Source organism: Mus musculus, chromosome 11 (genome assembly GCF_000001635.26).
Source record: "Mus musculus strain C57BL/6J chromosome 11, GRCm38.p6 C57BL/6J".
In the NCBI taxonomy this organism is placed as follows: Eukaryota; Metazoa; Chordata; class Mammalia; order Rodentia; family Muridae; genus Mus; species Mus musculus.
In genome coordinates this window covers 71,514,638-71,538,319 of record NC_000077.6, presented here as the reverse complement: position 1 = coordinate 71,538,319, position 23,682 = coordinate 71,514,638, and the positions used below count along the sequence as shown (strand labels likewise).

At 44.2% G+C, this 23,682-nt stretch overlaps 1 long non-coding RNA gene across 1 annotated transcript in view; it reads right to left on the bottom strand.

Moving 5' to 3' along the window:
* The window catches only part of 9230020A06Rik (RIKEN cDNA 9230020A06 gene), a 56,648-nt gene extending 34,864 nt beyond the window's left edge, over positions 1-21,784 (bottom strand). The window contains exon 1 of the long non-coding RNA NR_152165.1: positions 21,448-21,784. This is a non-coding gene — a long non-coding RNA (RIKEN cDNA 9230020A06 gene). The remainder of the gene's footprint in view (positions 1-21,447) is intronic.
* Positions 21,785-23,682: the final 1,898 nt, after the last annotated feature.

The following is a 23,682-nucleotide window of genomic DNA, read 5'->3' as shown; positions in this document are numbered from 1 at the left end:
CCCTAAATTGGGGGGGGGGCAAGTTTATCAACCTTTGGATACCTCCAAGGCTCAAGAAACATCATAGAAGAGGGGCCAAGAAGAATGCAAGGGGTCCTGTGAAATGTTCTCTTCTGGATGTAACAGGGTTATTAGACCCATGAACTCACAACCATGGTTACGTGCATTACCTGCCTAAGATCAAGCCAGCCAAATCCCTGCATAGATGGAGAGATGCTCTCCTAGACCCACTGCCTTACTAAGGAGCTGTTGGCAGCTGAGAGCTGCTGGGGAAAGAGTCATTCTTCTCCCTTCCCACCCCAAACACACTTTCAAAATTCTCTCTCATATATCATTACATCCCAACTGCAGTTTCCCCATCTCCTCTCACTCCAGACCCTCCCCAACTTCCCTCTCCTCCAATTTCAACACCCCCAACTCCCCTCAGAAAAGAGTGGGCTCCTAGGAACATCAGGGAAACACAGCATAACACGCTACAATAAGACCAGGCACATAACATACCATCACATCAAGGCCAGTGGAGGCAACCCAGTAGGAGGAAAGGGGCCCCACCAGTAGGTAGAAGAGTCAGGGGCAGCGCCTGCTCCCACTATTGGGATCCTCATTATTCTTTGTGTGGCCACTGGTAGGTTTCCCATACTTTAGTAGTTCTCAGTCTCTGGGTATTGATCCCTTTGCGGGGGGGGGGGGGGTAGGTCAAATGACCTTTTATGGGGGTTGCCTAAGGCCAATGGAAAATACAGATATTTACATTATGATTCAAAACTAGCGCAATTACAGTTATGAATTAGGAATTAAATAATTTTGTGGTTACCACATGTGAGGGTCACAGTATTAGGAAAGTTGAGAGTCACTTCTTTAGAGGATGGCCCTACACTACACCATGCACATATGGGCAACACTAACTAGACTTAGGAGGTCGTCAAGCAGAACAGGAAGAAGAGGGAGGAGGAGGAGAAGTAAGAGAAAGAAAGAAAGAAAGAGAGAGAGAAAGAAAGAAAGAAAGAAAGAAAGAAAAGAGAAAAGAAAAGAAAAGAAAAGAAAAGAAAAGAAAAGAAAAGAAAAGAAAAGAAAAGAAAAGAAAAGAAAGAAAGTTAGGGTATTAGGTGTTGAGGAGTTGGAATCAAGAAATGGGGAATACACATGATTTACTTCATTTTATCTTAAGAAAATGTCAAGGAATAAAAAAGGCACAAACAATAAGAATTATGTAAAATGAGAAACAAAACTCACCTTAAAGAAGGACTGATCATGCCAAACACCAGATGCAACCAGAAGAAAGAATGGGGATGAATAAGCCCAGCTTCACTTCAATAATCTAGATAATAAACTGCAGAATTTTTTTAAAAGGTAGAATGCAAGATTGAATCTTTGTGGTATAAAGCAAACCAGAACGCATTTAAATGTCTATGGAACTGAATAAGATAAAAACTGGTTATTTGAAAATTCTAATAAAATGTACAAGCTTCTGGAGATCTTGCAAAGAATCAAAGAATGGGAACACAAACACTCAATATTTCAAAAAGTAAATATGCCTATATAAAGAGACTGAAGGTTACTAGAGAATACTACATACCAGTAAATAATGTAATGATTTTTTTCCAAGGCAAATAAATATTGCAAACATGACTGAGTGTAAAGCAAGAATCTGGGATGATGGGGGAAGGCAGAAGAGAAACTGGTTGAAAGATGTGCTAAATAGGACCAAGGTCAAAGGCTACACAGGGGAGACTATTTGGTATTCAGTATGAATGAATCCTAGCGGTTCAACTTAGCTTCTCCAGATACATAAACCCCTGAAAGTGGCAGCATACAGGCATGCTAGGCACGCCTGTGCACACACACACACACACACACACACACACACACACACACACACAACTCAAGGATCTATAAGCCAGCTTGCTTTAGGAATGCAGATGCGGCGATTCTAAATAAAACATTAGCAAATTAAACTCAGTTGTGCATTAAAAGAAGACTTCTGTGTGTATGGCTAGAAATTATTTTCACAATACAAGGACTGTTCAATACCAACTAAAATCCTTGCATAATTTACCATATAATAATAGACTACACAAACATCTACCAGGGACTTCTTCTAATGAGATAAAAGAGGTATACTTTTGTTCATTCCTTTTAATATGTGTAATTGACTTGGAACTTCAAGCCCCATGGGAAGACACAATAGTAAACTTCTAAGTTTTCTTTAATCCCATGTATATGGGCATCTGAACACCAATAGGGGAAAGACTACTTAGTAAGATGCAAAACATACTGGTATAAACATTTCTGAATGGAAATATCACCTAAAATACTCTGGTCTCTACCTTATGCACATCAGCACATGCTCCATGGAACCCCAAGGCTTCCATCTTCATCAAGCAACAAGGGTTTTCCTCCCCAGTGAGATGATATCAGAGAAAATTAGTGGAGAGCTAAAATATGCAAAATACACCATCAATAATAAAGAACACACCCCTCTGGTGTTTCTGCAAGCTTCCTGAGGACCAATGAGGCACCTGTGCATGACTTGTGTCCTTTACACTCTGAGCTATGTAACTATCAGTAGAAGCCTGAGATATTCTAATTAACAAAGAGATGCACCAACTTTGATTTTGATGGGAACCAAGCATGGAACCCAGAATTCTATGTCCATACAGCAGTACAAGGCAGGGCCTTCCCAATGGAGTGATAACAGAAGAGACCATAGAAAACAGAAGACCCAAGTAAGATCAGAGTCTGCTGTGGTCTGGATGAGGCCTCCAAGAAAGTATCAGAATCTTGATCCCCACACAGCTGTATTGCAGGTGAGGGCTGATGGGAGGTGCCATGAAAGGGAGTTCGAATTGCACCATTAACAAAGGGATGGGCTCCTCATATAAGAACTTGACACCCTGTTTCTTTCAGTCCTCTTCCTCTTTCCTTTTTTCACTCCATCTCTCTCTTGATAAGAAGGTCCTCACCAGACACTGGCCCTTTGATCTTGGACTTCTCAGCTTCTAACATTTTATTTGAGAAATTAAAACTATGTGTTGAAAAATTAAAATTATGTGTTTTGTAATTTCCCCAGGGTGTGGTATTCTGTTATGCTAATACCAAATGAATGAAGGTTTTCCCCTGTCATAGTTTTCTGTTGCTGTGATAAAGACCATGACTAAAAGTAACTTGGGGAGGAAAGGATTTATTTCATCTTACACCTTACAGTCCATCAACAAGGGAAGTCAAAACAGGACTCAAAGCAGAAATCCAGAGGTAGAAACTGAGGTACAGGCCATAGAAGAGTGCTACTTACTGGATTGATCTACAGTTTCACCTTCCTTAGACCATCTAGGACCAAAGGGTAGCTGTGGCTCCCAGTGGGATGGGCCTTCCCACACCAACAATCAATCAAGAAAGTTTACCACATACATGCCTACAATTGAGGTTCCCTCTTTCTAAATGACTCCAGCTCATGTCAAGTTGACAACAACAACAACAAATCTCTAGTCAGACAATTCCATAACATAATATCTAAGCTTTCCGGACTTGGAGAACGTTAGTCATCATAGTAAGAAGAGTGTGTTGAAATTCAAGCTCCAAGTACCACACCCTGCACATTTATTTCCATGTTGGGTCTTTTCAGAGATAATTAGTTATGAAGAAGTCAGGAGAGAGGAATCAAATCTGTTTTCCCTATTTAAAGAGGTGGGCTACAGAGGTGAATAAGAGTATCTGTTGTTTCTCTCAAGAACTTGAATTTGTTATCATCACCCATGTGAGCTGCCTCACAAGTGTCTTTAACCCCATCTCCAGGAGATCTGAAGCCCTTGTGTAAGGACAGGGATATGTATATGTATATGTATATGTATATGTATATGTATATGTATATGTATATGTATATGTATATGTATATGTATATGTATATGTATATGTGTGTGTGTGTGTATCTCAATCCATAATCCAGGAAATGCTAAGAATTCTCATTTGCCATCAGACACTAAATAAGAAGCTTGGGCCAGATCCTAGAAGAAACAAATTTTCGCACCTCCACTGCAGGCTTCTAGCTACACTTAGTTACCTCAGAGGGTGGAACCTTGTTAGCACAGTTCTAGGAAGCTAATACAGATAGCAATGTGGATAAAATAGATGTATGAATGGTCACACAGATTTTATATCAGTTGTAAAGAGTACATCGATGAGCAACTGCAAATAGCTGAACAAAATAGTCTCAACAAAGGAAGTTCGAGGGAATAAATTGAAGAGATACATAATCATCAGATGGAAGTTTTAGAATTAAAGACACAACACAATGAAAGTCACAGTGGGTCAGCTAATGGCAAAATGGAGGATGTAGAGGAAAGAGCTGGTAAACTTAAGTGGAGAATACTACAGATTACTCAGATGAACACTGGTGATGATAAAAGACTAAAACAAAAAAATGTGAACCTCAGGATCACGTATAAGCCATCACAAAAGGTCTGATGTTCATAAGATAATAGTGCCAGAAGAATCGGAACAGAGAGATGGTGTTTGAAAATTATTCCAAAATGGCTGAAAGTGCTCTGAATTTGACGAAAGACTTACAGATCCAACAGACTATTAAAAACCTAACAGGACAAATCTAAAGAATTCTATACAAGCACACAGTAAAATCACACTCTGAAAATTAAATGCAAACAAAAATCTCAAAAGAAACATCACCGAGCACACGGGGAACAATGTGAATGACAGAAGATTTTGCAGCAGAAACCATGGAGACTAGAGAAAATGACAAAGTGTGCTGTAAATGCCCAAAGAAAAGAACTGTCTGCCCATCATCATAGACCCAGTGTAAGTGACCTTTAGGAAAAGTATAGAAAATATGAAAACTGATTTGGGAAGGCAGAAGAATATTTTTTTAATGTAAAACAGTGCACAAAGAAAAGAGAAAATGACATGTAAGCCCAATAAACCAATAACTACATTAAATATGAATAATATAAATACAACATGCTGACTGGCTTTTGTATTTGGATATGGATCTAGACATATCTGGGAAAAGGGAGTTTTAATTGAGAAAATGCTTCCATAAGATTGCCGATAAGGTCGGTGAGGTATTTGAACTAGTGAATGATGTAAGAAAGCCCAGACCATTTTGGGTGGTGCCACCTTTAGTCAAAGTGTCTTGGAGTATAAAAGAAAATGTACTAAGCAAGCCACATGGAACAGCCAATAAGCAGCGCTCCTCCATGGCCTCTGCATCCATTCCCACCTCCAAGGCCCTGTCTTGACTCCTACTGTGATGTAACTGTAACTTAATAATCCCTCCCCTTCCCACGTTGCTTTGGTTTGTGGCTTTTTATCACAAAAATAGATGCAGTAAGATGCCGACCCAAAAGACAAATTCCAAAGTAGATTTTAAAAACTTGACCCAGTGGCATTTTGTCTACAAGAAAATCACCTCAAATGTGATGATGTCAGAAAATTGAAAATAAAATTTTGGAATTTTTAAATCATTCAAACATGAAAAAATAGTAACAGGAGTGTCTGAATTAATGGGAGATAAACTAGACTTCTTAGCAGCAGAAATGAAGAGACCAAGAGGGACAGCATGGCCTGACAAGAGAGACATTTCTACATGTTTAAAAGCTGAGCATCAGAAGTACAAGATATGTGAAGCCAATGATTATGGTTGACTGTCCAAGACTTGGACAAAAATCTAGCCATTCAACATTTCAGCATGGAGGGAAAGGGCTCACAATTGTGGCTTCTCCCCTATATGAAGATCTACTGACAGTCAATGGCTGGTGGCAAAGAGAGAATCAGTTTTCTTTAGGAATGTGACTATTGATAGGACCCAATGGGCCAGTGGAGGGTCCATGTACATTTGGGCAGCACTGATTGGATTTAATGGATTATAAAAGAATAAGGAAGTGGCCGAGGGAGGTGTAAGGGTGAGAGGGGAGGAAAGTTGGAGAAGGAAGTGAAATGGGGGTGGGGGGGGAAACAAGTTCGGGAGTGGTCTCGAAGTTGGAGGGAGACAGATGTGAGGAATCAGGGAATATAATAAAAAAGCAATAGGAATTAATCAACATTTATAGGACATTGCACTCAAAATGCAAGATATACATTCCTTTCAAATTCCAATGTAACATATACTAAAGCAGACCATATATCTTGGGTTGTAAAGCAAACCTCAACAAATTTGTGAGAACTGAAATTGTATAGAGTATGTTTTTTGAGTGCAATGGAATCAAACTAGAAGTCAGTACAATAAAAATAACTAGAAAAAATTTCAAGCACTATGTACTGGATGGTTTTGTGTGTCAACTTGACACAAGCTGGAGTTATCACAGAGAAAGGAGCCTCCCTTGAGGAAATACCTCCATGAGATCCAGCTGTAAGGCATTTTTTCTCAATTAGTGATCGAGGGTGGGAGGGCCTATTGTGGGTGGTACCATCCTGGGCTGGTGGTCCTGGGTTCTATAAGAAAGCAAGCTGAGCAAGGCAGGGGAAGCAAGCCAGTAAGCATCACCCCTCCATGGCCTCTGCATCAGCTCCTGCCTCCAAGTTCCTGCCCTGTGTGAGTTCCAGTCCTGACTTCCTTTGGTGATGAACAGCAATGTGGAAAGTGTAAGCTGAATAAACCCTTTCCTCCCCAACTTGCTTCTTGATCATGATGCTTTGTGAAGGAATGCAAACCCTGACAAAGACACACTAGAAAGCTAAACAATATATATCTTTAAAAATTTGTAATTAAAGAGGAAATCGCAAGAGAACTGCCCCCCCCCCACTAAATAAAGATAACATAAAGATACACCAGGTTGTGTGGACAGTGAGAGTGCTGGTGGGAAATTTCCAGTTGTAGATGTGTGTGCCAGCAAACAGTCTCAGATTGACATCTATGCCTCCACTTCAAGAGCCAAGGGGAAAAATAGCAAAATCAACTCAAGTCAAGCAGAAGGGAGGAAAATATGACCAGAAGAACAAAAATCAATAAGTTGAAAATAGAAACACAACACGCACAAGCAAACAAAGCAAACAATGAAACAAAAAGTCTAGCCTTAGAAACAACAAACTAGATGGATTGTTAGCAAAACTGACCCCAAGATTAAAAATACGAATTTGATGCCAACACCCTGAGAATAATAAGGAAGCTCTGCCTGCACATAAATTTGACTACACAGATGAAGGAAGCAGTATTTACCAATACATAGAAGAATCGACAAAGGTCACAGAAAAGCAATCCACAGAACCAACGGACACATCAGCTCATGCATATGCTTAACATCAGTAAGCATTTTTTTTTTTTTTTTTTTTTGCCCATCAAATTGACAAAGTTGTAAAAGGTTAACAAAGAGCATGGAGAAGCAGGGTCTCCAGCACACACTTCTGCTGTGGGGCAGGAGCTTGCCTTGTGCCTCCCTGAAAGCGCAATGTAGATGGTAAGGAGTGGAATCTTCCTAAGAGAATTGGGGAATGGTTGCTCCCAAGGAGAACAAGTATAGATCTGTGTCCCCATGTGTCTGCATTCCCTAGGAGAGAAAGGGCACAAGCTGGCTCACCTCTATATGAGAACTTAAGACTTACAACAGAAACAGCATTTCACTCTTTCCTTGGACTTTTTTTTTCTAGTTATATAAGAAGTGTGTGGTTGTTACAATAAAATGAAGAATTCAGAGATGCACAATGGAAAACTGATAGACTTCCCCCACCCATACGTTCAACTTTTTATTTACTCATGTATGTGTACAGTTTGTGATGTGATGTGATGTGATGTGATGTGTGAGTGTGTGTGTGTGTGTGTGTGTATGTGTGTGTATGTGCATGTGCTTGTGTGCAGGTGTTCATGTGTTATGGCTTGATCCAGGAATTGAACTCAGGTTGTCAAGCTTGCATGGTAGTCACTCTAACCACTGAGTCTCATCAGTCCTTGCTCATCAATCTTGCATCTCATGCTCAAGGTTACTGATGTTATCATTCTACTGGGTAACCCCACAGACTTCCCCCTCTGTTATAAGACACACCAAAGAAAGTTATAGAGAATTTACTTTTATTTATTATTAATGTATGTGGTGTGTGTGTGTGTGTGTGTGTGTGTGTGTGTGTGAGTGTGTGTGAGTGTGTGTGTGTGTGAGTGTGTGTGAGTGTGTGTGAGTGTGTGAGTGTGTGTGTGTGTGTGTGTGTGTGTGTATGTGTGAGATGTGTGCATCAGAGGTCATCATGGGGTATTTTCCTCAGTTACTCTCTACTTTTTAAGATGTAACCTCTTCACTGAACCTGGAGTTCCCTGATTTGATTAGACTAGCTGGGCAGTAAGAGTCATCAGACTGTGTCTTCTCTCCCCAAGCACTGGGGTTACAAACATGTGCTACCATGCCCAGCTTTTAGATGGGTACTAGGATCAGAATTCAGGTCTTCATGATTGTGTTGTAAATACATCACTGACTTTCCCAAGCCCTGCTGTGTGTGTGTGTGTGTGTGTGTGTGTGTGCGCGCGCATATGTGTGTTGTTATGTCATTTACATTGCTCAGTGAATTGTTATACTTAATCACAACCCATCCATAGAACACTAGGTTTTCTTTTCAGTACGTGCATACCACCCCAGAACACTGATGTGCTGTGGTTTAGCCAACTGCAGACTTATGGTTATTTCAATGTGCCACTCCACACACTGGGGGAGACAAAGTTCTTGCTGTGCCACACATAGGAGCCAACATTCTTATCAAAAAGGGACTCCTGGGTCAAAGATGTATACTTTCCTTTTAACATGTGAAGAAAAAAAATCAGTCAATTTAGTCTGGAAATTTTGTAGAGTTTCATTTTGAAGGTATTGGAACCAAGGAGAAAAGAGAAACTAAGGCAACTTGGAGGAGTGAGACAGTCACTGAGAAGGTGACGGCTCAGAGGGGCCCAAGCAGGAATAAATGTTTGCCTAATGATGAGTAAGTTTGGGAAGGATGACCCAGATGGTAAAGAAGACACTGACTGTAAGAAAAGGTGACAACATCTGCAAAGGCCTGTGCCTTAGAGAATATCTCTGCTGATAGGGAAGATAGGGGTTGACCAGAAGGCCCAGAAGAATGGTGCTCCAGAGAGCTCTGGGTAAAGGAAATACAGAAACATTTGTATATTACAGCAATGTCTAGAGAGATATGAGTGGAAAGAGGGATGTGCACACACATATAAGCACATGTGTACCAAGATGAAGGGCAGAACTGTAGAGAGAGCAAAGATTAAGAAAGGAGACTTACTCTATGTCCAGCTTGAATTCACCAAAGACTTCTAAGAGGCGAATGGCATGGTCAGGTCTATTTTAATAATCACTAGGGGAAGAATATCATCAACAGAGTTTAGAAGGTGAGGGAGGACCCCTCTAAACAGGATGTACTTACAAGCAAGCACTTGCAAACGCACAAAGTGAGAGGAAGTGTTGCTTCCTTGACTGAAGACACACTGCTCACATAAATGCTGCTGAGACTCCACTAACATGCTCCAGAGTCCCCTGCCACTGTTGTCTGTAAAAGCTGAAGATAAGCAGGGCTCACTGGTGTCTGATGTGCTTATCCACTTGAGTGCTCAGCTGTCATGACCCACAGCCATCACTGCCTGCTCTTGCTCAGTCTTCAGGCGACTCCCCGGAGCACCGGCAAAGGATCACAAACTCTTCAGCATGTCTGCAATCCATACCACCTGGCCTGTTTTTGCTGCAGATCCTCAAGGGCAGAGCCCCCAGTTAGTTCCCCATGTCCCTGAGAAGACAGAATTGAGCTGGAGTTAAAGCCACATGGACTGAGGGGTTGGTGGCTGCTGGTGGGTTCACTGGTGGTTTCTTCAGTAGCCTGAGGTTGAATGGTTTTGACACATGAGAAGAAAGTTGGCCTTTTCCCCACATCCCCCCTTTTTTGGAACATATGCATACATGTGTGGGAGCACAAACACACACACACACACACACACAGAGAGAGAGAGAGAGAGAGAGAGAGAGAGAGAGAGAGAGAGAGAGAGAGAGAGCATTCTTTCTCCTGGCCTGCTCCTTCTCTGTAGACAGGAGAACCAGTTCTGAGCTATGCTGGCAGCATAGAGCATAACCATCCAGAGTTACCTGTGCACTTTTGCATTTCTCACACAGCATGAAGGGCTCATTTGAAGTACAACTACAAACTCTCTGCCTGTGGGTAGATTAGGGCTATATCAGAGGCTGAGGCCAAAGTCCCGACAGAAGTCAAGAGCAGGGCTCAGCCTGTGGCTTCCTACAACTCTCTGACCCTCTGACAAAACAGGCATCTGAGGCTGTGAGGTTCACACAACACATGGGAAGCCTGACCTCTTCAGATCCAAGCCTTGAATGTCACCTAGCCCTTAGTACTTGTTTACAAAGCAAACCTGCCTGGCATTAGAGTCACCCTAGTGTCCATATTGGTGAGCAGCTTGATTGGTGCCATCCCCTCTCAATAGTGGGTTCAGTGCCCAGCCTGGCACCTTTTCTCAGAGAGACTGACTGAGTGATTGCCAGGGACAGCAGGTTCTCATATTCACTTCAGGCTGACATGGCACCTCCCCTCCTCTGTGTTGCCTGTCTCTTCATCCGGGACCACGAGCTGCCTTTCAATAGCAAATAAGAATTCATGCAGTTGACAAAGGAAATGCCTGGGCAGGCTGCTTTGCCAATGAAATTTCTAATTCTAACTGCCCTGGAGCCATTTAGGGCACTATAGGAATAACACTGGTCCAGCCATAGCTCAGCTCCATCATGAACTATCAGTATCCCAACATTCCAGAAGATGGCCCCTCAAAGGTAGAAAAACAAAACAAGCACAGAATCAGAGAAAGGAAATTTGGTTTGTTCATAATGAACATAATCTCTGTTTTAGCTCTTCCTCATGGGTGCCCTTCCCTTGGCCATGAAGACTGTTTGTTTGTTTGTTTGTTTCTCTGACGGCATGGAGAACAAGCAGGCTGAGACCACTGGGCTGGGTGGGGATAGGGAAAAGGTTGCTCTAGTGGAGCTTCTGTTTCACCTCTGCCAGAGTCAGGCTGCCTCCCTTGGGCCATGCTGTGCTTTCTCTCCCTTAGCCCACCATAGCTGTCAAATGTCAACAATGAAAGCCAGAAGTTCCTGTTGCAGCTGGGGATCACTCTCCTACTGCCTCTCATTATTCTGACTTAAAGTATTCCACCATACTTGATTCTCAGATTATAACCCGAACCAAGCATGCTTGCAAGTGTGTATCTTAAATTGAGCATATGTAGAAATGCACCATTCCCAAAGTGCTTCCTCTGTACAAATATATAGAGAGACCTCCTCTAATAACTCTCTGTCTCTGTCTCTGTCTCTTCCCTCTTATCAAGAAAATCATGTTATCTTTGGATACTTTGCCTTCCTACCTCTAAGCATTAAAAAAAACCCAACTTTCCCACTTTGTGTACTGGCTGTAGTTATTGGCTTTGCTCTTGAGGTTGTGAACCTATTGCGTCTCCTTAGGAGCCCTATATGACTAAAAGACAGTGCCCCTTGTTGAAGAAAGATGGAAGGAATAGTGGGGCCTCTTACCATGCAAAGAATTTTTTTTCTACAGCCAGAGGTGGATGCAGCTCAGTAGTAGAGTACTTGCCTAGCCCTCTGTACAGCCCCCTGGTCAATCCCTAGCACTGTAAAAGTAAAGATGGGGAGACTTTCTATAACCAGATGGAAAGCTTCAAGGCCAAAGAAAGAATATTCCTGCTGCTCCCCCCCTTAAGGGAATGCACTTTATCCTAACTGGCTCTCACTGGACACAAATGTCCCTGGTGAAACACAAGAGAGTTGCCAGCTGCTGAGAGGAAGTTTTATGGAGACAGCGAGCAGGTGGGCTGGACCTCTGGAGAGAAGAGGTCATGACCAAGGAGACTTTCTCTTGCCTGGAAGATGCTGTTGCTCACAGAAGGACGACTCAAATGGCCCTTGAGCCAAAACTATGAGCTAAGATAGTTTTTATATTTTTTTTTCTCTCCAACTCCTTATAGAGAAAGACAGCGGCAGTTGGTTCACATCTTGATTAGGGTTACTATGGCTATAAGGAAACATCATGACTAAAAGCAAGTTGGGGAGAAAAGGGTTTTTACCTTACATTTCTAACATTGCTGTACATTACTGAAGGAAGTCAGAACAGGAACTCAAACAGGACATGATCCTGGAGGCAGGATCTGAGGCCAAGGAGGGGTGCTGTGCCATGCCTATCATGGCTTGCTCAGCGTACTTTCTTACAGAACTCAAGACCACCAGCCCAGGAATAGCACCACATCAATTACCAATTAGAAAAATGCCCAACAGGCTTGCTCATAGCTTGATATTAAGGAGGCCTTTTCTCAGTTGAGGTTCCCAACACTCAAATGACTCTAGCTTGTGTCAAGTTGACATAAAACCATCCAGCAGAGTTTCACAGAGGAAGATGACATACAGTTTCCTTCAATGAGGTTTACTGAAATGAGGGGGCATCAAGGTGGAAGGGATAGTATTAGAAACAATAAAAGACCTGAACCAATGGAGCCTTAAAGGGAAGAACAGGCTTCCCTCTGTGCTCTATAGCCTAGAGGGAGGGGAGGAAATGAGAGGGAGGGGGAGGGGAGGGGGAGGGGGAGGGGAAGGGGGAGGGGGAGAGGGAGGGGGAGGGGGAGGGGGGAGGGGGAGGGGAGAGAGAGAGGATGGAACAGAGGAGCCTCTTGGGAGATCAACCTTCAGAGTGCCTCTCCAGTCGTCCCCATGAGGAGTCTCAGTCCAATCCTCAAAACAAATGAAAAGTCTTCCGGGTAACATGGTACATGATGTGACTTAGTCCAACACAGCATACTTGACAAGAAGCATGGAGGAGCCAGGTACCCTAGACTGAGAGATGTCAAGTCACAGCACAGACTACTTCTTAGCTGTGTCCCAGAGAAAGCTGCAGGGAACTTCTTCATGCTACAGTATCGGGCCTAAGTGTGCGGACCTCCTCTTCCCCTCCTCCTCCTGTTCATTCTCCTCTTTCTCCTTTGCTTTTCTTAAGGCAGCGTTCCATGTTGAACAGGCTCAACCTGAACATGCTATGTAATTGAAGATGACCTTAGCTTCTGGATCCTCCTACTTCCACCTCTAAAAGTCTGGGGCCACAGACCTGCACCCCTACACTTGCCCCCTTTACATCTTTCAAATGGAAGAAGCAAAAGAAGAAACAATATCGCTGTCTAAAACCCTCTACATTAGCACCTAAGTTATGTATTCTCTGGGTCCTTTATTTCAAAATAAAAAGTCTAAAGTGAAGATACAGAAGTTCACTCACAATCTAAAAGATAAGGCCTGAAAATTATGGCTAGCTGAAATTCCTTGTAATTTCATTTCGTTTCAACCTTCCTATTCTTCAAGAGTGGTATAAGTCAGTGAGTCAAGCCAGAGGCCTGCTCATTTCACTCTGACCACACTCACACTCCAGTGAATTGAGATGTGGCCACTGCTCCACCCCTGCAGCATTCCCATCATGCTATCTGCTCCTCACATGGGCCACACATCAGGCCATTGCAGGTGTGGAAACCTCTCCCATTTCCCAGGCTTAGCCTGTGACTTTCGTCTACCATATCTGCATCTTACTCAGGCATATCTGGAGCTTCCTCCAGAGGATGGCTACCTCCGTTTCTGTGCCCTACAGCTTCTGCAGGACTGTCCAGAAGGTAGCTGCCAGCCTGATTGCTCTGCCCAGGACACAGAGGCCACTCTACTGAGCCTTTCTTCAGGGTTTTGCTTTCCCTTTCCCTGGTACGTGGAGGTGGCTGTTCTAGGGATGAAATGGTGGTTACTCCTCTCCACCTCCTGACCTTACACATTTGTATCCAAATGTCCCAAAGATTTCTGGCTCTGTTTAGGTACGTTAGTTGAGAACATAAAATCTGGGACAAGAACAAAAATGTGGGACAGCACACTTTTCCTTCCTGAGGCAATGAACCCAGAATGCTTTGCTGCTTGGAACTGGAGGAAGGCAGAGCTAACAGAGAAAAAAGCAGGCCTGGAGGTTTAAGCTCTTTCATGTCCTCTTTGCTGTTTATTTTTTATTGGTATCATTGCTTCTTCCGGGGGTACTATAATTGACAACTTCTAAATGGTCAGGACACACCCAAGCCTACTGGTAACTTTCATCCAGCCACAGCAGAAAACATTTACACCACAGAAGTAGCAAACATTTCTATTAGGGCTTTCCTCCTTCCTATCCTGAGAGCTATCTGTTAACCCTGTCTGATACTCCACTGCTTACACCCACCCTGCTTGTGGAAGCTTTAAGATGTATCAGAAGTGTTCATAGTCTCCATTCTCCCTTATGCCCATGCCTAATGGAGTTTCTTTCATCTTTGAATTTTGTTGGAAAAGTAGCTGTGTTATCTATCCCATGATCCTGTCCCTACCTGTGCTGGATTGTGTTGTGTCAACTTAACACATGCTGGGGTCATCTGGAAGGAGGAAACCTCAGTCAAGATGTCTCCATAAGATCAGGTTGTAGACAGTCCTGTATGGCATTTTGAGGGAGGGCCCAGCCCATTATGAGTGTTGTCAACCCTGGGCTGGTGGTCCTCAGTTCTATAAAAAAGCAAGCTGAACAAACCCATGGGAAGCAAGCCAGTAAGTATAACTCCTCTATGGCCTCTGGTTCAGCTCCTGCCTCCAGATTCCTGCTCTGATTGAGTTCCTGTCGTGACTGCCTCTGATGATGAAAGAGATCTGGAAATATAAGCCAAATAAATCCTTTCCTCCCCAAGTTACTTTAGTTATGGTGCTTCATCACAGCAATAGTGACCTTAACTGAAATACCACCCTATCCTACATGTAGTCATTACTAAATGACCTGTGGGACTGGGTGGACAGAAAGCCAGGTGATTGGTACACTGACCAAAATCCATGTCTTAGAGATGTATGGTCTTCTAGAGTCACAGAACTTATGAAATGTCTCTTTCTATTGAAGGAATTTATTGTGATGACTTATAGTCTGTAGTCCAACTACCCCAACAATGGTCAGCTGTGAATGAGAAGTCCAAGAATCTAATAGTTGCTCAGTCCCACGAGGCTAGTGGTTTAAGCTGGCCTTCTATAGAGATAGATTCCAACAGATGTGCTGGCAGGTAAATGCAAGCAGGTGAAGAAGAGCAAATCTTCCCTCTTCCAATGTCCTTATGTAAGTCTCCAGCAGAAGGTGTGGCCCAGATTAAAGGTGTGTACCACCACGCCTGGATCTTGGCCTCATTTTGTGCTAGCTGACCTTGAATTTAGAGATCTCCTTGCCTTAATGTCCTGGGGTTAAAGGCCTGTACTACCTTGCCTGGGCCTAAGCTTTGCATAGCCACTATGCCAAGATCCAGGCCAGAAACTTGTGTCTTCCAGCCTCAAGATATGGATCATAGGTAAGCCCTTCAATTTTGTATTGGAGTTCATCCCAGATACAGTCTAGTTGACAATGAGAAATAGCCATTATACTATCTAAGTGGCTTCTTGATGTGGCATATGTTACTCCCCCCCCCCCCAAAACACACACACCCAGGAGTCTCAAGTCATGAGGAACCCATTCCTCACATACCTCACTTCCACTCTTGTCAAAATCACAGAGTGTTTCAGGGTGCCCTTGGCTCCTGACCCTTCCCAGCTCCAGGCACTTTTGCTCAGCACACTGGGTAGATGATGTCCTTGAACACCAGCCACACTAGGCTCTTATGCCTGGCTCTGCCTCTCAACTGGCCACTTCACTCTACTCTGACAAGGGCAGCTATTTGGGGTGAGAAATGGGGTAGGATTTTTTTTTTCACTGAAGCAATTAAGGAATCACTGTATCTCCCATGATTAACTTCGTGAGCTCAGACGGAATGCAAAAATGCTGTTAGCAGAGCGCTTTCATTTCTGTACCTGACATGAGCAATGGGAATATTTGTTCTGCCCGGGAGGATTACACCTTCCATTAATCTCCGTTTTATTGAAAGTTTAAATAACAGACAGACACAATGTGATCAATTAGCAGTGTAATTCCAAGGAGATGTCATAGCAAAATGAAATCTCCAACACGTTCACTGCTAAGACATGGGGAGTTTGCTCCACTTTCCCGGCACACACCACGCAGTGTGTATATTTTAATTGAAAGTTTATTCTGCCATGTGCCTCGTCTACTAAATTTTAATTTAAGATTGTAATGAGGAGGGTGTTTCTGAGGAGCTCTTCACAGGCAAGTAGATGGAGTTTCACAAATTAAGAAAACAAGAGAAGTGGCAGTATTTTCCAGAAGAAATGAAAGGAAAAGAGGACCCTCTGTTGCCCTTTAGTTGAGGACACAGACACTTGGAGAACCACGCCAGCAGACATTTAACACCCTTGGGCCAAAGACTGACTGAAGGCAGCAAGGATCCTGGGAGACTAATGGCTTCCCTGAGTCTCCTACAGGGGTAACTTGCCAAGATGTCAGGAGGGCTCCTCTCCTTCCTTCTACCTCAAAGCTTCTTTCCAGTGTCATCTATAAGCAAAACCCCATAAGAAATTACTGGCAATATAAAAAGGCTTCTTGACATCTCAACCCCAGCTGAGCAAAGCAGGATGGGAAGGGCAGACTCTCAGGTGAGAGCCAGTAGCTTAGTGAGCAACATGACACTGGGAAGCATTACTTAGTCTAACTGTCAGAGACCTCAACTTGTAAACAGAGTTACGAGTCAGGTCTCAGAGATGTAGAAAGACAAGCGGGAACTTGGCAGTGGTGGTGGTGGTGGGTGTTCGGAGGGTTTGATACTAAGAGGGATGGATATTTTCTACTGGAGTGGCCTCAATAATACCAACAATATCAATAAAATGATGTCACATAGCTGAAGTCTTGGCTGGATGGGGAGGGAGCAGCTGGAGGGATGGATCCTGCTGAGACCTCAATGGCAGAATCAAAGAGTGGGCATTGGCTGCTCTGCTACCTGGAGGCCAAAGGCTCATCTTTTAGCTCATTTCATTATAATCTTTAACCTGCATTCCAGACATCTGCATCCAACTGCTGAAGTACAGTGGCCTCCACAGTACCTGGTCCCCACCGTGCACCCAACTAAATGCCCTGAATATTTAGAAAGGAGAAACCTATTAAAAAGAAGATGCTGGGCACATTAGTGGCAACAGCTGGTGACAGTTGACATTGCAACCCAGCTACATCAATAGTTAAAATAGTGGTCTCAATCTTCCTAATGCTGTGACCTTTGATACAGTTCCTCATGGTGTGCTGACCCCCCAACCATACCATTATTTTCCTTGCTACTTCATAACTGTAAATTCGCTACTGTTATGAATCGTAATGTAAATCTGTGTTTTCCAATGACTTTGGAAAGACTTATTCAATCCCTGAAGGGGTCACAACCCACAGGTTGAGAACCATTGGCTTAGACAACCTTGAATTGTGTCCCTGAAAACTGTCAGTGTGGAATCAATAAATTTCCAGAAGAATAAAAGGCAGTGCTAATGGTGAGGGTTTATGAAACTAAGAGGCACAGGATAAGAGAGGCATGCTTTCTCTGACTTCTTTGTTCTTGTTCACTCCACTGCTGCCAGCCTTTTCCCTTTTACACACACACACACACACACACACACACACACACACACACAGACAGAGAGAGAGAGAGAGAGAGGCCCATCTTACAGTCTAAAAGGACTCCCATTTCAGGACCTCTATCTATCCCTGCTGTTCCTTTAACCAAAACTGCTCCCTCATGTCTTCTCTTGGCTTTCTTCGTGGTCTCTACTCAAATATTATCGTTCAGCTGTGACCTCTTTGACCCCTGCATTTAAATTACCAATAATTCATGTCGCCCTTGCTCCACTTCCTTCATTGAATTCATTGTCTGCCAGTATCTTATACATCTATTTCTCTCTTGCCTGAATCTTCAGAATGCAAATTCCCTGAGGGTAGATGTCTTTGTTGTCCTATACCTATCTCTCCAACACCTAATACAATCTATTAGTCACTCAAAAAAGCATGTGCTGAATGGTTAAAGAATGGGGATGTGTCCTGACTTTCTAAGATTGCTCTGAAGGTAATTCCTACACTTCCCAGTAAGCCATGCTGTGGAGACATTTGTGAGCTGAGCTGTGGCAATGATGTATGTGAGCACGGAGCCTCACCATGTGGGATTCAGAGATCTGTCAGGGAAAGCAAAAGAGGTGCCATTGTTCTTTCCTAAATGCTCTCTCTGTTCTTCCTTGATGAGAGGTCCTCCAAAGCCCAGATGTGTACACTACATCTGTGCTCAAATATGCTACGACACCCTATTAAAGTAAGAGAACCACCAATAGGCCGTCTGTGTGCTAAGGACCCAGATGCCTGTGGTCACAGGCCCTGGGAACCATGGGGCAGTCGGGGAAATACAAGTGCCCATATTCATGTCTTGGTTATTTTCATTTTGCCCACATAGGGGTGACCAATTAGTCCTCATGACCACATCTTTCTCAGTCTTCAGAGAAACCAATAGAAGACTAGGAACCACTTCATAAGTGTCACCTTGCCCTCAGCTTGGAGAAGGTAGAACTCATTCAGTGGAATGAAGAGCATCCTGAATCTGCCGCCATCCATCCTGGCCAGGATAGTCTACGCCATAGAGAATATTTTTTGCCCCCCGCCCCGCAAAAAAGAACCCCCCCAAAAAAACCCAAAACAGAGTTGCATTATGATTGGCTAGGTTTCCTCTTGAATGGGGGGTGGGGGGTGGGGGGTGGGGTGGGGGGTGCGATGGGGGGTGGGGAGGTGGGGGGTGGGAGGTGGGGGAGTAGCTTCCTCTTCTCCCTGGGTTCTTCTCCCCCAAGCAGATGATGCCACACGTCACAAGGGACACACCTCCTACTTCCTGGACTAAGAACTCGAATCTTTCTTACTCTTACCTCCATGGATCCCTTTCCAGAATGTTCTCCCGGCGTGGGCGAGAGTCTACTGTCTTCTAGAACCTTTCCCGGACCTGCCTTGCCTTAGCATCTCTTTCCACACTCCTCATGCTCCAGGCTCTTCTCACTGTGACCTTAATTGCTCATACTTTGCTTCTGGATTCCAAGGGAATCTTCTGCACATCAAAATTCTCCAAGTAGCCTATTACTGTTCTGATTAAAAATGCCATTTTACCATTGTAAATGCCTACTGACTCCTACCCACAGGCAGTTTTGCTCTGGGCCTTCCTTAGTCAAAGGATCTTCAGTGACAACAACGAGATCCCTGGAGAGTTGAGATACTTTACAGACCCCTCCTGTGAAGTGCGCTAAGGATCCCGTGGGGCCCAGTGCCAAAGGCCTATCTTCAGCCTTTCATTTCAAACTCTTACTGTGTGCCTCTTTTCTTCACAGCCTCCACCTGATCCTTATATTGTGCCAAGTTCAAAATTTCTCCAAGGTCAGAGCAAGTCAATACTATGGAAAACAAACAAAAAACAAACAAACAAAAAAACCTGTCTCAAGGTGCCAAAGCCCAGGGAACAGAAACTCTGTCAGTCAGGTGATGGCAGGACATGGAAATCAGCTTAGATGAAACCACAGACGAGACCCAAATCTAACAGACTCTCTCTCTCAGTGTTGTGGGCATAAGCTACACACACATTCTAGTCACACAGAGAAGACATTGCCACCGTGGGTCTGGAAGAACAGGGGGTTCTGGAAGATACTCAGATGATTACAACCTAGTGAGATGCAGGGTCACCAAAGAGACATCAGTTTTCCATTGCTGTTCCATTGGTCTAACCCAACAAACAAGCTATTCAGCAAGGAACCATGGGTAGTGTTTCTCCATATAGAGGTCATGGATGTAGGGTGTGCAACAGTACTGCACAGAAAATAGTGCAAGCCAAGTCTGGTTGTGACCGTCTGCCTTCTAGGTTGCCTGTCATCCACTGAAGACCTTTGTGCTTTCCAGTGCTACCACTCACGGTGCTGCTATCTATCTGTCCTAGCTCTGTCTGGAGGGCCACTCAAAACCCGAGGATCCAGAATGACTCTAACCTCTCCTTATTTTTTCCTATTTCTCTTTAATTCCCTTTTGACAAAGACTTCACTCATAGCCTTGGACAGAGTTTTATGGAAATCTCTGGTTGGTCTGAGGTAGCTTTGTAGAGACTAGACTTTTGTTTTCTAGTGATAGTCAAAGTGGCAGGAGAGGAAGCACACAGGAGGGACTCTCCCCTATCAGCCAAGATCCAGAAGTTAGGCACAGGACACCACAGCATTGCTCTTCAAATGGTCCAGAGCAATAGGCGCACAGACTTTCCTTCCAGGGCCACAAACAAGCTAGGTTCTATACAGTGGCTGGCTTCCTTTTGTGACATTACTATCCTTATACTTGCAAACTGCTTGAGTAAGCCTTGTAAAACTGTTCAAGGAAGGGGTCACAGAGCTGAAAGCAGATGACCAAAAATGACTTCTGAGCATGCAGCACACTGAACTGACTGACCTCTGTACAAACCTCCTAGTCTCTCACTTTGCCCACTCCCAGGCTGAGCCCCACTACCTTCTTCCTCCTCCTCCTTCCCCCTCCTCCTTCTCTCTCTCCTCCTCCTCCTTTCTCCTCCTCCTCCTTCATACAATATGTCCCTGTGTTATTGGTGTCTTTCCATGAGGTCCTCACCCAGCAGGCTTAGCTATAAAAAATAAGGTTTGCTGGCTACTCCACAAATTCATAGCCTTGCCTGACAGCTAACAAGCACTATGGCCAGGAAGCGCAGCAGAGTGAAGGCCCAATTACACAGAGGAGAGCCTCCTACAAAGGGTTTAAATGTGCTAACAAGCCATCACGGAAGGCCAGGGAGCCCCTAATGGCCTGCCTGCTGTCAGAGAGGCTGCAAAGGCTGAAAAGGAGCAGGCCTGCCACAGCTGCAGCGCAGTGATGTCTGTCAAGAATCTCTCTTTCAAAATCAGTCTTGTTGACCCGAAGCAGGGTGGGGAGGGGCAGAGTCACTGGGCAAGTCTTATAAAGTGCAGCGCCAGATGACTTTCTACCCCCTCCCCACATCCCTTCAGGGCTTCCTCGATGCCTACAGAATAAAATACCAACATCCTATGTCCTGCTGATGGGCAAAGTTCTATAGCCAGGTTTTAAAAAGGGAAGTTGGCAAGGTGGCCCAGGTGAACAACAAAGGTTACTAGACAGTTGGTTAAAAAGCAGGTTCTAGAACGTAGAGAGGTACACACCTGTAATATCAGAACTATGACCGGCTCCCTTTTTAAGAAAAGTAGCTTTCTGAAAGTCTTACTTATATAAACTAAACCAAAACAAACAGAGCAAATTGGGATCTGATCCCAGGCAATGGATTGAGAATCTAAACACTTAAATGTTACCCAATGCAGATAGGAACCTGAGGTTCAGAGAGGGGAAGGGACTGTTCACAATCTCAGAGAAAGATGGTATCTTCCTAAGAACATGATTCCTGCCTCCCAACCATATCCAGATCCATGGCTGTCTGAACTTGACTCTCTGAAGCCTGAGCCTTGCCCCTTGAGCAGTGCTGTATACCTTGGCTGTCCCTGGGGAGGATATTCATCTCCTCTGGGGAGTCAGCTGAGATACTTGACAATTCTTCCTGCCAGACTCTCTTCCAGCAACGACTCCCAGAAGTCAGCTCTCAGTGGACTCTGCTGGCCACCAGGTGAGTAGAGCCATGGTGAGATGGCCCACTGGGCCAGTGCCCTTAGCTCAGAAGAACAAAGTCAAGTTCATCACCAGGTAGCATTTTCAGAGAGCCCTGGAACAAGGCCACCTCTGGAAATCAGTTAGCATCCCACTTCTCTATAGAATCCTGTTGAGAAGGCTGCATTGCAGCCTCACCTTGAGACTTCCTTGGATGCTGATTGGGACAGAGGCAGTGTGTGTGTTGATTTCTTCTTTTCTGCCTCCGGCACTTCCTCTGGTGTGGGTGGGGCTTCAGCTGTGCACCAAAGGGTCTTGGGGATCAATTATAGCCAAGTCTAGAGTTGCTCACAGCTTGGAAGCAAGAAAGATCGGCAAACAATTCATCAAATAATTCATTGTTACTCCGAGTGGCAAGTGTGACAGCAAACAGGTGACTGAGTATCATGTAGCAGCCAGAAAAACAACCACTGCAGCTCAACACCTTCAGAGAGGTGTTATTCCCCATGGGACATGAAGTAAGTGGAGACCAGCCAGAGCAAGGTGAGGTCAGAACCAGCCTGGCCCCTGGGAGCCCAGCAGAACCTGCAATGCCCAGAGCTTTCTAATATCAGAATTGAGCTGGGAATCCATGTGAGCTCTCTCCCCTTTTTTCCTCAAGTCACGTCACAGCTGAGCTAGGCTGGACCACCATTCAGAGAGGTCACACAGGGAACAGTGAAGGGGCACAGATGGCTGTCCAAGAGGCGTGGTTCCTCTACCGAAAGCTTTCTTGTATTGTCCTGAGACTCACAGAAGCATAAAACAGGCAATTTGGATTTGACCTCAGAGGTTATTCTCTTAAGCTGGGAAGTAGCTATCTTGCCCAGTAGAAATAACAATCCTTTAAATTTGCCTAACATTATATAGTTACACTTCATTTCCTTTGGCTGGTACCTGCAGATGTAATCAGCATTCACATTCACCCTGTGATTGCCCAAAGTAATCCTCCGTGGGACTCAGAATAAACCATGCCCCTGGGCACCAGCCTGGACTTTTTATCCTGATCTCATGGTTTTCCTACGGACTGTATCTCTGGATGGGAAGCTCAAAGAAACCAGCAGCTTAGTCCTCGTGCAAGAGAACAAACTGACCTGAGGAAGTGAAGAGTGGCTGAGACAATAGGCCACCTTAATGAGCAACTCATATGGCCACCAGCTCTGTGAAGCACAATGAAGCTGACAGGAAATGTCTCTCGGAATGTGGTGTCCAGCAGACCTCAGGCGGCACAGGGGACATGCTTGACTGAGAAAGAGAGAAGTGATTATGAGTAGACGGGGAAGATAAAATCCCAATTATCCCAAACTTGGCAACCAAGCCTTCTCGCATAAGTGGAACTCAGCCAGGCATGGCGACCTAAGGGATCTCTTGGGAGCAGGGTGGGGCCTGTTAGAGAAAGAAAACTCAAACCTGCTTGCTACAGCTCCTCCATGGGGCTTGGGGACATAGTAGATTGGCTTTTTACTCTTTTTTAAAAAGGAAAACAGTTGGCTGGAGATGTAGGGGGACAGTACTTTAGAGAGTTGGGGGAGATATGTTACCCCAAGTGGTCTTAGGAGAAGCTATCCTGAGAGGATGCCTCAAGGGGCAACAGGATCCTAGAAAAGATCTGTATAATGAACATTACAGGAATCACGGGCCAAGGAGAAGGTTCTAGACCAGTGATTCTCAACCTTCCTAATGCTATGACCTTTTAATACACCACCTCATATTGTGGTGACCCCCAAACATAAAATTATTTTTGCTGCAACTTCATAATGAATTTTATTATTGTTATATATTCTAATACAAATATCTGTGTTTTCTGATGGTCATAGGTAATCCTTGTGGTAGGGTTGTTCAAATCCTAAAGGAGTAGTGACACACAGGTTGAGAACCACTGATCTACACTGTCCATAGAGAATAGGTACACAAGAGTCATGCTTCATGTAACATGCTGAGTTATAGGCCCAATCCTTAGGTTCTTAATGACAGGGTGATACAGTAACAGCCTGCCTGTGGCCACTAGTGAGTATAGTTGATTCTCATCATCCTTCTAGACATTCTAATCACTGGACTGAGACTGTCCTGGGGCTAAGGAGG